The sequence below is a fragment of the Arachis hypogaea genome, chromosome 19 (genome assembly GCF_003086295.3).
Source record: "Arachis hypogaea cultivar Tifrunner chromosome 19, arahy.Tifrunner.gnm2.J5K5, whole genome shotgun sequence".
Classification (NCBI taxonomy): Eukaryota; Viridiplantae; Streptophyta; class Magnoliopsida; order Fabales; family Fabaceae; genus Arachis; species Arachis hypogaea.
In genome coordinates, this window is record NC_092054.1 from 157768204 (window position 1) to 157785695 (window position 17492).

Here is a 17492-nt window from a genome sequence, read left to right on the forward strand (position 1 = left end):
CAACGATATATTCTTAAATAAAACTTAAATAGGCGACAAATTAATTTTTAACGTGGAAGATTGAAAAATAACATAGTTTCTATATATATTTAGGGCAATTTACGCATCTAAATTGTTTGACCCCCAATATTACGCAAATACATTGTTTCCAAATTTAATACGCAAATGCATTGTTTCACTATTTTATATAAACCGCTACTGGCAGTAGCGGTTTACAGATGTGCATAAACCGCTACAACCAGCCGCGGTTTATGTGTGTGAGTGTGTGAGTGTAAACCGCTGCTGCCAACAGCGGTTTACGTGCGTGTGTATGTGAGTGTAAACCGCTACTGGCAGTAGCGGTTTACGTGCGTGTGTGTGAGTGTAAACCGCTACTGCCAGTAGCGGTTTACGTGTATGTGTGTATACTATTTGAATAATATTATAAATAAAAAATTTAATTTATCATTTCACAATATAATTTAAAAATATAAATATGCATGTAATAAATTTTTTATTTGTATTTATTATTAGAAGTGAGACCAAATTACAAATAAAAAATACAGTCTTCAAAGTATTGAATTATATAAAGCAAGACTAATTTTTTTTATTCTCATCTCTTTTAAAATTTATAAATAATAAAATAATTTATTTTTAGCCAAAAGTTTACTAAATTATATATTTTACTCTTTAAAAATCACTTCATTCTCTTTTATTTATATCAACCATACAAAGGAGATTGGAGAGTTTGGAAAATGGGTTGTGTTCTTTGCTGCTAATTTACATTTGAGGTTCTAGCTAAATGATTTTTTTTATTTGTGCAACTTTGTTGTCTTATACCAAAAAATAAAAATTATTTGTATTTTACAGTTGATTAATTAGATAAATAATAGTGATAGCATCATAATTTTGATGAATAAAATAAGAAATATAAATATGCATGTAATAATTTTTTATTTGTATTTATTATTAAAATGAGATTAAATAGCAAATCAAAGAGTGAGTACTCACAGAGTACTAAAATATATAAACTAAGACTAAATTTTTTTTATCTTCATCCCTTCTAAAACTCATGAATGATAAAATAATTTATTTTTAGTAAAAAATTCACTAAAGCATACACTTTTTCTTTAAAAATTACTTCATTTTTTATCCATATAAATCATATGATTGCAAAAAATATATACTCCGTTTTCTTTCTCTCAATTTTTTTGTAACTTAATTTAGCATAAACAAACATTTTTTCTAATCAACGTAGACCGCTAGAGGAACACAGAAACCGCTAAATTAAGTTACAAAAAAATTGAAAGAAAGAAAACGGAGTATATATTTTTTGCAATCATATGATTTATATGGATAAAAAATGAAGTAATTTTTAAAGAAAAAGTGTATGCTTTAGTGAATTTTTTACTAAAAATAAATTATTTTATCATTCATGAGTTTTAGAAGGGATGAAGATAAAAAAAAATTTAGTCTTAGTTTATATATTTTAGTACTTTGTGAGTACTCACTCTTTGATTTGCTATTTAATCTCATTTTAATAATAAATACAAATAAAAAATTTATTACATGCATATTTATATTTTTTAAATTATATTGTGAAATGATAAATTAAATTTTTTATTTATAATATTATTTAAATAGTATACACACACATACACGTAAACCGCTACTGGCAGTAGCGGTTTATACTCACACACACATGCACGTAAACCGCTACTGCCAGTAGCGGTTTACACTTACACACACGCACATAAACCGCTGCTGGCAGCAACGGTTTACACTCACACACTCACACACATAAACCGCGGTTGATTGTAGCGGTTTATGCACATCTGTAAACCGCTACTGCCAGTAGCGGTTTACATAAAATAGTGAAACAATGCATTTACGTATTAAATTTGGAAACAATGTATTTGCGTAATATTGGGGGTCAAACAATTTAGATGCGTAAATTGCCCATATATTTACTTCAATTCAAGAATTTTTTTTTTTTTTTGGTCATGACTTCAATTCAAGAATTGGAAATCACCCAAAAATATTATTTTATCAGCAAATCACCTAAGTTTTTGCTTTAATAAACTTCCCATGTAATAGCCATTCAAGCCCATTATGTATTATACCTCTTTTCGTGAAGCCCACGTGTAAGTTAGTTGGGCTAATCCAACCGAGCGATTATGATAAATAAAAAATAAATGAAAACTAATGACAAAAGAAAAAGAATATGAACCACCTCAAAGGTCTAAGTTCAAACCTAGAGAATGCAATCGAAAAAAAATATGATAAAATGTGTGAGGAGTGTGTAGATGTGTTGTGTATCTAAAATTGGAAGTTGTCTAATTTACTGACAAAAAAAATAAAATAATACTAAAAAACTAATTTGGATTGGTCAAAGTTCACTAGTCCGTTTTAAATAAGTGTTGAAAATTTGAATTCCATTATGTGCAATTCATTGGTCCGCTGTAGACCCTTAAATGGAGCTCAAATCCGCGACAGATTAGACCTTAACTTGTTTGACTAAAAAATATCGTAGGTAACCAGAAAAAACCCAAAAAATCAAGTTGGATTGATTTAGTGGTTAGCAAATAGCAACTAGTCCTCTTAAGCAAGTACGAGGTTCGAATATTGCATTGTACATTACATCCAATCACAAACTATACCAAAGTTGCCTCTTATTCACGAAAAATTCAGATCTATGATATGTCAAGCTTGGAAATACCATAATAAACAAAAAAAAAATATACCAAAAAAATAATAAAATTATTTAGCTATACTTCTAATAAAACAATAAAATGGTTAAAACTATAATATTTATTAGAAGTATTATAGTAATTTTTTAATGCAAAAATGGGTTATAAATTTAATGGAAAATAGTTTCCAACCGAATTTGGTTAAATTATTTACATTAAAAATGTTTCATACAAGGAAATACCTTTAAATACAAATATATTGAATTTCAAAAAATCAATTTATATTTAGCTTAGTTTTTTTTTTTTTTTTTAGCTTAGTTTCAAAATGATTCTGTGTCAATTTGATTTGGGCCTCGAATATCATCATAATATAATTCGATTCCTAAATGTCTTTCGTGTTCCTCAATTCTCAAAATGAAATATCAGATATTGAACCGAATTGAAAGCTCAAAAATGATTCCATACATCGAATCAAATCCTTGACTTGTTTTACTTTAATTTAATCTCTCATTCTTCTTTACATCCCTGTTCGTTAAAATACTTTTTTCTGAGTAGAATGGTTTTCATTTGATTATTCAAATAATAATACCTTAACATACATAGTCCACTATCAATAACCACCCCCATGCACTTGCCATATTTTTTATACCACAGCACGTGTCTTGTCCACGTGTCATGTCAGAAGCACTCAAGAAAAAAAATTAAAAAAAGACAAATAATTAAAAGAATAGTTTCTTCACAGCATAATTAGCTTGGATCTTGTTATTTAGATACACGATAACTATGTTCTTTTCTTTCATATTTTTAAAGCAAACAGGACATGGAGGAACATGTCGTATACCACAACCCCAGCGGAAATCAAAGTTCCAATTATTCTAATCAATTAAATCTAGTTTATAATATTAAAACATAACCTCAAGTAGTCACTTAATGTATTTTTAGTCTTTTAATTTTTAATATTATATTACATTAATTTAAATAATTAATTGGTATAATTTGTTTATTATTTATCTAATTAAATTATTTTTTAATGTTTTGTTTTTAACTAAATTAATTTTTAATTTTTTTATTTTTACTTCTCATATATTTCATTTTTTTTTTGTGACATTTTTTTAAGTTGTTCTATCATTTTTAAATTTATTTATTTTTATTTTTATATAAAATATTATATGTTTTTAATGTTAATATTATTTTTTTAATAAATATAAATATAATTTATCTGTTTTATTTATACTCACTCATTCTTATACTTATTATATCGGATTATATATAACTTAGAATTCTTCTTTTTATTTTCTTTCTCATTTTTATAGCATTTATTTTTTTTAGATTATCCTATATTTTTTATATTTTTTATTCTTTACCATTATATAGGGTATTATATAGTTCAATGGTAATATTTTTTTTAATAAGTATAAATTGAGTAATAGAATATATAATTTATTATTTTTTTTATATTCACTCCTTTTTTTATTTACTATATAAATCAACATTCACTTTACACCTCTTTTTTATATCCTCTTTTCACATATATATTCTCATGCATTTTATTTTTTTTCTTTTTCTTTTATTCTTACTTTTGCACAAGTATTTAAAGAATTTTTGGTTGATAACTAAAATTCTTTTCTTAGTTTTCTAATAAACGTGCATATTAGGTGATAAATTTTTAAAGGTTTAATTATTTTGTCAGTCTCTATAATTTTATCAATTTTTCAATTATTTAGGTCTTTATATTTTTTTTAATTGGACTCCTACAGTACACTACTTTTAATTTTATAATTAGATCTTTTCTAATATAAAAAACGTTAGAGTTAGTTGAATATTTCTTTACAAATTGAAGGTATTCATAATTAAAAACCTAATTAGATATTTGAACGCATGTATTTTGAAAAAATATTCTGTTAATTTTAACGTTTTTGACATGAAAATGATTTAATTACAAAATTAAAAGTACAGTAGAGACTTAATTAAAAATAAAAAATATATAGAGACTTAATTAAAAATTTAATAAAATTATAAAAATCAATGAAATAATTAAACTATTCTTAAAACACTAGACCTTTATAATTTTTTTTAGTTCTTTAATATACATATGAAATAGTAATATATATATATATGATCTTAATTATTTAAAATTTTATATGTATTTTTTATATATAATTTTGATACAAGACATAAATAAAAAATTATAATTTATTGATAGATAAATAATATATAAAATTAATCTTTTTAAATATTTTTAAAATATATAAGTTATAATTTATTGATATAAAATTATAAATTATGTTCTTATTATTTGAACTGGCTCGTGAGTTTTTAGTGAGCCGAACTTGAACTTAAGAAATAGACTCGAATGTTAATGAGTCAAACCGTAAACCGAACTCAATTTTTGTAAGACAAACTTAAACTTGACCCGATTCACTTCCAGCCCTATGTAAATGTCTAAATCTAGTTATTATTATATTAATCATGGCAAGGTTGGGTCAAAACACGAAACAATCCAAGTTCCACTACATAGAATGAACGAGAGAGCCTAAGATACACTACACTAGTACAGTATTCTAGGCTATTTTAAAATATGAGCATTATTGCTTCTATGTACTTTAGTAGTATTAGTATTATTATTAGTCAAGAAAGTTGAGGATAACATCAACCCTATTGTTTGACTAAAATACTACACAAAGGGTAAGTGTGTTATAAAGTTTGGTGTTTGGTTCTTCCTGAATACTGAAATTAATAGAGCATGTACACCATGATACTACTACACGTCTTCTCTCAACTACTATATAATTTATAATCGAATATTACTACAACTTTGAAAATTTATAACCAACATGTGACAAAACAATCGTATTATTATTATTTTATATATATATATATATGCCAAAATTCGTTATTAAAATTATTTATTAATATAGAATATATATTAAAAATAAATTAAATAATATATATTTATATACAAATATATAACAATTAATTTTAATATATTAATAATATTTTTAGTATCCAATGTTTTACGTTTTTATATATATTAAGTATATGTCACCAAAAAAAAATATATATTAAGTATATTTGTTGTTATTATCATTTTAATATTTTCTAATTAGTTATTAATAAGAATCAAGCAAGGAGATTATTATAATTGTTTTCCAGAGGACAAAACAGAATATATACATCCTGATAATAAATAGATGCTAGCAATTCTGAGTTCAATTTATATTTTTGCTCCATAAGCTGAATAACCCAACTTAATATAAGAATATTTTATTTAAAAAAATTATCACATAAACAATAATGCATATCACTTTATCTTATAAATTGTGGATTATAGGTGCCATTTTATGTATTTTTATTCATTTCACATGATATCTCCTATTGAACTTAAGAGTCCAACTTGACAACGGCAACGCTCTATGATAAAGATGATGTTCTCAGTTTAAACATGGTTTTTCACTAGGGTTTGATGATCATCACATATATGCCAAGTGATTAAAAAATATTTTGTAACAAATAAATAAATAAAATTTAGAAGAAACGAAATAAAATGAATAATATAATTAATAAGCTAAGTCACTATTTTTATCATTTTAGTTCCTCAAATTTAAAATCAACTTTTCGAAATTTAGTTATGGATGCTATATTAATCCTTTGATTTTTTTTTAGTACCGAATTAGAGAATTAAGTAATATTCAACTGGTTCTGATTTGTTATGGTGAACACAGAAAAAAAAAATAGAAAAAAAAATAAATTTATATAATGTACAAATTATTATATATCTCTTCATTCTCCAAAATTATTTTATTTTTGTCTAATTTAAGAAATAAAACAAAAAGATGTCATTTAATTATATGTCTAACATGATAAATTAGAAATAGTTTAATATTTTACAATGTTAAAAAAATCTAAGGACTAATATAGTATTTAAAACTGAATCTCAAAAAATTAATATAATAAATTTTGAATTTAAAATACTAAAATAATAAAATTCGTAAATATCAGATATCATTATAAAAATTTAGTTATTGCAGATAATATGGCGTCAAATACACTTTTTAAGGCACTAATATTAAGATCTATTCTCTAAGTATCATTTTAAAAATTAGTTTTGTATATCACTTATGGCAATGCCAAAAAGGACTGAGCTAGCTAGAGCCTAGAGGCATATCAGTGTTGCTTTTTTATTTTTTCATGAATGTAAATTTGATTTTTCATGGGTACTGGTTGGCTGCATTGTGAAGAAGAAGAATGTACTTATTTGAGTGAAGGAACAAAAAAATTCTAAGCATATGATAAGATGGACAAGTAATTGCAAGGCACACTTAACTGTAAACACAGTAGTGGTGGCTGAAAAATTATCTGCTACCAAAGGACCATGATCGATCTCACTAATCGGTAACAATAAATGGTGGTCGATTCTGACAACTAACCAATGTTGAAGGACAGCTGATGATGGTGGTCACACCTAACAATGATATGTCATATGTGCAGCTACTAATAATTTTGGACATTTCAAAATTCAAAGTAAAATTATATTATACCATCATAAAACAATTTCCAAATTAAACCCGTCAAAGTGGAGGCAAACTAGCTAACCTCCTGGCCTCCATGCTAATGAAAGTCTGAGCTGCATGTAGCATCCCTCATTTAGATGGAACTAGAAAATACCCGTAATAACATCACGAGAACAATTCAACTAGGTATCTTTTAAAAATGGTACAATATTCAGTTTTTTATTATAATAATTTTAAAAAAATTAAAACAAATACATTTAAAAATTATGAATAGATTTAATGTCTTTTTAAAATTAAATACACATTTAAAATACAAACTAAATAAAACTGAAATTTAAAATTTAAATTTTAAAATTTAAATTTTTATTTCAGATTTAATATATTTAATTATTAATATATTATAATTTAAATACATATCTAAAAATCAAATTATTCAAAATTTAAAATTTTGATTTTAAAATTCTAAAATAAACCTTAAACCATCTAATTATTAACTAAACTTGTACAAATTAAAACACTCAAAGAAGCAGAAAAATTACGTTTGCCCTACATCGAATTTTTTATTATTTTTTCTGTATAATTTTTTTTTTAAATAAAAAATCAAATAAAATGGCTTGAAGAGATTTTTATATATATTGCAATGTTAAATTATTTTTGCATGTGCGATTTCTGGATTTTGGAAGTGTTTCAAAAATATTTTTTATATAACTTCATAATTTTAGATGTGTTACAATTGTTTTTTAATGTTTAAATTTAAATTTTAGATTTATAATTTTGGATGTGTTTTAAAAATATTTTCTATATAACTTCATAATTTTAGATGTGTTACAATTATTTTTTAATGTTTAAATTTAAATTTTAAATTTATGATTTTGGATGTGTTTCAAAAATATTTTTTGTATAATTTAATAATTTTATATGTATTACAATTGAAAAAGAAACTACAATCGAAAATATTTTAGTTTGTGTATATAATTATATTTGACCATTTATCACTAGAAAGTCATAAAACAGATTCTGCATTTTATCAAAAGTACAATAAGTAAGGGATTAATATTTTGTATATAATAAGTCGTACAAACTAAAATTTTTATAATTTTAAATGTGTTTTAAAAATATTTTGTATATAATATCATACTATTAGATGTGTTATAATTAAAAAATAAAAACATAATTTTTATGACCATATCAACTACCTCTTCTCTTTCAAACTTTAGATTTTTTTTTGCTTCTTTACTCAAAATATTTTATTTGTAACAATTCTATTAATAAAATCAAATAAAATCAAACTGAGAGGAGGCTTCAGCTATGCAGTGTGAGTGAGTGTTACGGAAAAAAAAGGAATAACCACTGTATTTGTTATGTGAAGCGTACCCCACGTCAAAGTCCCGATAACTACTTCTCCGGTGAAGTGTACAAGTAGTTATAGACATTTTCGATTTTAATATTTAAATTAAATTAATTTATAGATATGTATCTAAAAAATAGGAGAGTGTTTTAATAAAAAAAATAATTAAATATAATTAAAGGCTGATTAATGTTGTACAAGTAGTATTTTTCTTACGAGAATATAAAATTTTTAAAATTATGGTATATTTTATTTTGATAGTATAAATTATGCATGGCACAAAAGATTTATAAAATCAAACTACTTTTACAAAAAAAAGTCGTAGGTTGACAAAAATCTCTGGTTAAGAAAATCAAAATATCTATAGATAAAAAATTAAATAATAAGATTTTTAGTTATTATTTTTATATGAAAAAGTCTAATATTTTATTAATAATTAATTTTAACATTTGTTATCTAAAATTTAAAATAATTTAACATGTATACTTTTATATTTAATTAAGTGTTAACTGTTAAGTCTGTTGCACAAATAGAAATAATTAATTTTTATACTTGTTATTTAAAAATAATATTTTTTCTCTCTATATATTCATTATTTAAAATTGAAAATAAATGAACCCCGAACATACCCACAAGAAAAATTGATTCAGCATAAAAATATAATTAGATATTAGCATAAAAAATATACTAATAGTTATAAAATTAACTCAAAATTAATTTTTTTTTAAATAATTGAATATTGATTCTAACTTTTAATTATAACATTAGTATTTTCTTAAAATTATATGTAATAAATATTTGAAAGAAGAGAAATAAAAATATAGATTATAAAAATAAGCGGTGAAAATTTAAAACTAAATAAAAAACTAAGAAACTATGTATATAATAATAATATTTTTTATTTAAGTTATATTATTTTGTTAATTTTATTTTCTGTAGAAGAGAAAGATAGAAAAAATAGAGAACGAGAGAAAAGAAAGAGAAAGATAAAGATGAGAACGAGAGTGAGAGTGAGAGTGAGAGTTTGTTAATTTTAGAAGAAAAAAATTTTATTTTAATTGTAAAAAAATATCGGATGCCATATTTTAATTTGTCAAATTACTAATATGAAATATAAATTATATACAAAGTAAAAATAGTAGAGAAAAATAGAAAAATAGAGAGAGGTAGATGAGAGAATTTAGGAAGGGAGTTTATTAATTTTGAAAAAAATATTTTATCTCAATTTTAATGAGAGGGTGTCAAATTGTACATTTTGATTGTCAAATTAGTAATTAATCATTGACATTGATAATGATATATAAAATAGATAAAGTGGTTGAAGGAACGAGAGAAATAGAGAAAGGAAGAGGAATGATGGGAGAACTCTTTAATTTTGGAGAGAAAAACTTGATTTCAATTGCAATAATGAGGGAGTGACATGTGGGACATTTTGGTTGTAAAATTAGTAAGGATGAAGGAAAAATTCTTTAATTTTCGAAGAAAATATTTAATTTTAATTACAATGAAAGAGTGACATCTGACATATTTTGATTATAAAAATAGTAAGAACGAGGGAAAAATTCTTTAATTTTGGAGGAAAAGATTTAATTTCAAATATAATGAGAGAGAGACATGTGACATATTTTGGTTGTAAAATTAGTAAGGATGAAAGGAGAATTTCTTAATTTTAGAGAAAAATATTTGATTCCAATTGTAATGAGAAAGCGACATATAACATATTTTAATTGTAAAATTAGAGATATATATATGATACATAATATAAGTATATTTTAATTTCAATTTAATTTTAATGCAATTAAAGAATATCATACTGCACATTTTGATTGACAAATTAGTAATTAGTCATTGATTGATATTGATAATGATATATAAAATAGAGATGTTGAAGGAATGAGAGAAATAGAGAAAGGAAGAGAGAAGAGGGGTGAACTCTTTGATTTTGGAAGAAAATATTTAATTTTAATTGCAATGAGTGAGTGACATGTGGCACATTTTAGTTGTAAAATTAGTAAGGAGGATGGAAGAATTCTTTAATTTTGGAGGAAAAGATTTAATTTCAATTACAATGAGAGAGTGAGAGAGTGACATATGACACATTTTGGTTGTAAAATTAGTAAGAAATAGAGGAAAATTCTTTAATTTTAGAAGAAAATATTTTATTCTAATTATAACGAGAGAATAGCATATGACACATTTTGACTCTAAGATTAGAGATATATAACAAATATAATAGATTTAATAAAAAATTAATTTTAATGTATTAATATATAAGATGCTTTATGCAATTATATTTTTTTAGATTATAATTACAAAATCATATAAAAAGTTATTATTTTTATTAATATAATACTATATAATTAGATATATATATAAAATTATTTTATACTAACAAAATATTAAAATTAATTAAATTTTCTTAATAAATTGAATTTATGAATTTGCAACTTAAATTTAAATTCAAAATTTTAGTACATATATCAATGAATGATATAATATATCTTTTTAACTTTTTTTAATTATTATTATAAAATATGACTTTTTACTATATACTTTTTAAATAGGACTAAGAAAAATTATATGGAAAAAATATTTTGAATAATAAATAACCATACTTGATAAAATCATTGAAAAGATTCATGATGCACAATTACTAATAAATTAAAGTGAGTTCAACTTTTATAAGACTAATTTAAGCTTAATACGATGCTAGATTCGTTTCAATTTTATTAGTTTTTGTAATTTTGATTCACAGCTATATTGATTATTATCAGAAATACAGTAATTATTGTCGTATTTATTATCAGAAAATTTCAACCATCGTCACCATTGGTATTAGAACGAGAATATTCAAGAGTAACCAATGAAATTCATTTTTGGTATATTATATTACAGGGATACTACACATTCATGTAATCATGTAACCAAGTTGGTCCAACACAAAAAAAATTCAATATCATTAAATAAAGCGTGAAATATACGCGCTCAATACACACGAAATTGCTCTTACTCAACGCTTCTTCTTCTTCTTCTTCTTCTTCTTCTTCTTCTTCTTCTTCTTCTTCTTCTTCTTCTTCTCACGCTCGTTTATACACGGAGCGTCTTCTTCTTCTTCGCCTTCTTCTTCGTGTTCCTCCTTCTCCTCCTTTTTCGTGTTCCTTCTTCTTCACGTGTTTTCTCCTTATCGTCATTCTTTTGTTGTTGTTGCTGCTGTATTTTTTTTTTGTCTTATCCTCCTTTTCTCTCTGGTGAAGAAGCAGTAGAAGGTGAGGAAGAAGAGTTTTGAATAGTGCAAAATAAACCGAACACAATACAATTGTATAGTACTGAGTGAACGAAACATAATTCATTATATAAAACCAAATTCAAACAGCTTTCTGCAGAATGAACCGAATACAGTACTTATGATGAACCGAACACAGTACTCACGGTGAAACAATTGTATAGTATTGAGTGAACGAAACATAATTCATTATATAAAATCAAATTCAAATAACTCTGCCTACAATTTACATATTATCAATTCAATTCAATTCAATTCAATTCAATATACATCCGTCCATTTAATTCAATTCAAATTAGCAATTGCATTCCATTCAATTCGATTCAAAATTGAACAATCCAAATTTTGTCAGTTTGATTCATTTCATAAGAGTAACCCAAATCGCTCTCTTGTTTACCAAAAAATAATGAACCCCTAAACACTGAACCCTAAACCCTAAATACTAAAACCAGAACCCTGAACACTGAACCCTGAACCCATAAACCATAAATCCCTAAAACCCTAAAATCTAAACCCTAAACCCTACACCCTACACCCTAAAACCTAAACCCTAAACCCTAAACCCTGAACTCGAACCCTGAACTATGAACCCTGAACGCTAAATCCTAAACCCTAAACCCTACCATAAACCCTAACCCCTAAAACCTTGAACCCTAAACCCTAAACCCTAGACCCATAAACCCTAAACCATCAACTATGAACACGGTGAACCGAAATTAATACACGAGGCGAACCGAAAGTTCGAAACACACTGAACCCTTGTACACTGAACCCTAAACCCATAAACCCTAAATTCTAAAATCCTAAACCCTGAAACCTATCATCATTCTTTTGTTGTTGTTGCTGCTGTATTTTTTTTGTCCTTTTCTCCTTCTCTCTCTGGTGAAGAAGCAGTAGAAGGTGAGGAAGAAGAGTTTTGAATAGTGCAGAATGAACCGAACACAGTACTCATGGTGAACTGAACACAGTACTCATGGTGAATCGAACATAGTACTCATGGTGAACCGAACACAATACAATTGTATAGTACTGAGTGAACGAAACATAATCCATTATATAAAATCAAATTCAAACAGCTTTTTGCAGAATGAACCGAACACAGTACTCATGGTGAACCGAACATAGTACTCATGGTGAAACAATTGTATAGTACTGAGTGAACGAAACATAATCCATTATATAAAATCAAATTCAAATAACTCTGCCTACAATTTACATATTATCAATTCAATTCAATTCAGTACACCTCCGTCTATTTAATTCAATTCGATTCAAAATTGAATAATCCAAACTTTGTCAGTTTGATTCGTTTCAAAAGAGTAATCCAAATCGCTCTCCTGATTTGAAGTTGAGTCATTTATTGTTTCGATTCAGAAGTGCAGATCGAAGAAGAAAATGAAGAAGAATAGGAAGAAGATAAATGCAACCAGATCGAAATAAGAAAACGAGAAGATGAACGCGACCAGAGGAGAACGACGAAGGCAATACAGATCAATAAGGAAAAACGCGAGCAGAGAAGAAGAAGAAGAAGGAGGAGGAGGTTTATGTTGCAGCAGAAGGTTTACGTTGAGCAAAACTTTAGGTTGCAGTACGTTATATGTAGCATGTGTATGACAAACGATTAAGGGGTAAGAGACGCGCGCATGGAGGAAATTACTTGGTTAACAACCATGTAAAAAATACATGGATGCAGAGTTTTTCCGATTATCTTATTAAATTGCACATTTTTTATACTAAAAATAATGATATAGAATGCGAATGAGTTATAGTTTAAATGACATAATTTTTTTATACTTATTTAAAATGTCGCGAATTCGATTCTCCTTATCTTTGATAAAAAAACATGCAGAATAAAATCAAAATAATGATAAATTTGATGTCAACTGACATTATCAAAAATATGTTTAGAGTTGCTAAATTTTTTGTCAAATTGCCTTCTTTTTCACGTCAATGTTAATTTTTGCAAGTCAAACTTAAATTCGAGTTTTAGTTTATATATCAATAAAATGGAAAATAGATTTTTTCAAATTTTTTTCGTAATTATTGTTGTAAAATATGACTTCTTATTATATATTTTTTAAATAACATAAAAAAATCATGTGAAATAATATATTAAATGATAAATAATTACACTTGATAAAACAATTGCGACGATTCATAATACACAATTACTAATAAATCGAAATGAATCCAACTTTTGTAAAACTAATTTAAGCTTAATCAATACAACGCTAGATTTGTTTCCTTTTTACTAATTTTTGTAATTTTGATTCACAATTATATTGAATACTATCGGAACCACAATAATTATTGTCGTATTTATTATCAGATAATTTTAACCATCATCACCATAGTATTAGAATGAGAAAATCAGATCGTAACGAATGAAATTTTTTTAACAAATTTTTTTAACAATCTATATTATTAAAGTGCATATTTTTAATGCTAAAAATGACGTAAAACATCATCAAAATAACGATAAATTTAATGTCAGATGACATTATCCAAAATATGTTTAGAGTCACAAAAATTCTTATCAAATTACCTAATTTTTCGTGTCAATATAATTTTTGGTATTCTTAATAATCATTTTAAATTATAAAGAAATTGTATTTAATTACTATTTAGCTGAAGTCCATCCACATTTTAGTTACTTTGGCTAAAAAATGTCCAATATATAATGATTTCTTAATTTAGTAAAGGACTAAAGGTTTTACTTTTTTAAAATAGTTTATAAAACTTAATTTTAAAAGATAACTTTTTAAAAATCGTTATATGTATATTTAATAAATTAAATTAAAAATAATTTTTAATAAATTCAAGTAATAATAATTACATTTAATAAAATAATTTTTAAAATTTTAAAATATTATAATAGACATAAGTATAAGAGTTAAATTTAAAAATTAATTAATGTATAAAATTATATTAAATTTTTAATTTTAATAAGTATAAATTAATTTTAAAAAATTTTATTTTAAATAATTGAAAAACACTCTCATATTTTAAAAATTATAAATATAGATATATAATTTTTTAATTTATCAAATATAAAATAAAAAATTTATGCTCCTAAAAAATACAAATACTGTTTCAAAAAATTTTACGGAACCGAACCAACCTTAAACATGTTTATTTTGATTTTGTATTCTCATTCATTCCCCAATTTGAGAATTCTATCCAATTCTGCCTCTCTTGCTCTGTTCATTGACTACCCTAATCAGGCCTTCCTCTAATTTCTCACATATAGTTCAATAATATTGAGAACATTAGTGGAAAAACCCAAAGATATGCAAAGGGTACAAGATAATATATAATAATTGTGACCTCGTCCATAACATAAGTTACTTATTAATATTGTGTGTTTTGAGATCTCAATATTAAATATGATTTGGTTCCATTGGATTTGATCCCAAAGATATGCATAAGTGCTTTTGAGTAACTTGAAAGGATACATATACATACAATTTTCTTTGTTGAGCAGATTTTTTTTTTTTTCCGATTTCGCTACGTTACCAACAACATTTCTCTCAATTTCTATTAATTCTTATTTATAATTGTGTTTAATGGAAGTGTATTTATAAATGTGTCTAATAAAAATATCTTTTTATGACTATATTTAATAAAAGTGTCTTTATAGATATATTTTCTAGATGTGTCTCTTTATATATGTGTTTAAAATATAATAATTAATTATTATTGACAATAAATTAGCAGATAATATATTGGTATCCTATACTTTTTCTTTTTATTTTAATAAACTTTTTTTTGGATACAAATTTTAATAAACTTTAAATATTTGAGAAAGCATTCCGCCAATAATTAATACAAAAAAAAAATGCACCGCATTCTTTTTAGACGTTTTTATTAGTTGATAGAGATGATTTGATCTCTTATCCTTTCGACATCCATTACATTCTTCTTTTATTGCTTATCCACGATAATACTTACTCTATTCCTATTCTTCATATTTTCTGTATACTAAAATTTGAACTCGAAAGTATCTAACTCTTTAGTCTTCGCACTGACCTATTTTATTTCTTATAAACACATGATGTTAATCTTTTTCCTTGTCGTGGTCTGCGCGATCACGAAAATGCGAAAACTTTTGTTCATTTAACATATACAGTGCTCTTGATTATTTAACACGGTTTGTGAGTCATATAGCGCGTTGCTTTCGGACAACGACATAGTTTTAGCGTAATAATATCTTTGATTCATGTTATGAAGATTTGATTAAATTTTTATGTTAGTTGTCAAAAAACTTAACACAAATCTTCTTCTTTATCTAAATTTGAGACCAACTATGTACCGTAAATATAATATAAACATAGTGATAATTTTTATTTTAATAAACTTTAAATATTTGAGAAGGCATTCCACCAATAATTAAATGCAAGGCATCCTTTTTAGATGCTTTTACTAGTTGCATCTCAATAAAATAAAAAACAAAATAGCATCATCTATATTTTAAAGTAGGTTTAATTATTCTGTCAATTTTTATTATTTTATTAAATTTGTAATTAAATTTTTATATATTTTTTAATTAAATTCTTATACTATATTAAGTTTTATAATTAAGTTCATGATAAAAATATTAAAATTAACAGAATATTTTATTAAATAAATCATACATATTTAATATTTGATTAAATATTTTATATAGTTTAACAAAATATTTTATTAATTTTAATATTTTTATTACAATATAAATATTTTAATATAATATAAAAATTTAATTAAAAAAATAAAAAATTTAATAAAATTATAAAAATCAACTAAATAATTAAACCCTTAAAAAAAGTAGATTGTTTAATTTACTATGGTGTTTTTTTTTTTTTATCAAACCCGTTTTCATATTAGAAATTGTATTATGCGGACACTAATAGCCAATGGTTAATAGAAGATGATCTTCAAAAGATTTTAATTCACTAATTAGAAAACTGAAAAGGAGTTATCCTTGACTTAGTGGAAAACAATTATTTCAAATCTGATAAAAAATATTATTTAATTATTAATAAATAGTATGCTAGATTGTGAGGGTTCTGGATACATTATATAAGTGGTAAATATTAAAATGTGATAATGACAATGAATAATAATAAAAAAAAATTAGAAAAGGAAAAGTGAGAAAAAAAAGAAATAAAATCATCGCATAGCACATTAGCACTTGTTGGTGACGGCTAGGGTTTTCTGTACGGTCAGAAACCAATCCACGTAGACTATCTGACGTAGCAGTTTTATTGTACACGTGGCAGAACTGTAGGATATCACGATAGCGAGTGAGCGATAGAGAGCGCGAAAGCACGTCGCAGTAGGACAAGCTGCAGAGTAGGGTCCACATAAGCAAAGAAAGGGCCCAATATGACGTGGCACACTTACTCCCAAACATAAACATATTTTAATCAAAAGTTATGATAACTCCACTTGCCTGTGCCTTATCAGGTTCGATTTCGTTGCATTTAATATGAATTTAAATTCTCTATTCGAAAATAAAATACTGCAGAAAACCATTTTCCTCCTCTTTTTTAACTCCTCCGCATTCCACGCCGATATTTTATTTCCTTGTTAAGCCAGTGGAAAAAAAAAATGAAATTGCCTTTTCTCCTAGAGTGACGTAATCATATTTTTCCCTCTACACTATGTATTCATGAAAAAGATATTTACCTGATCAAAAGCGA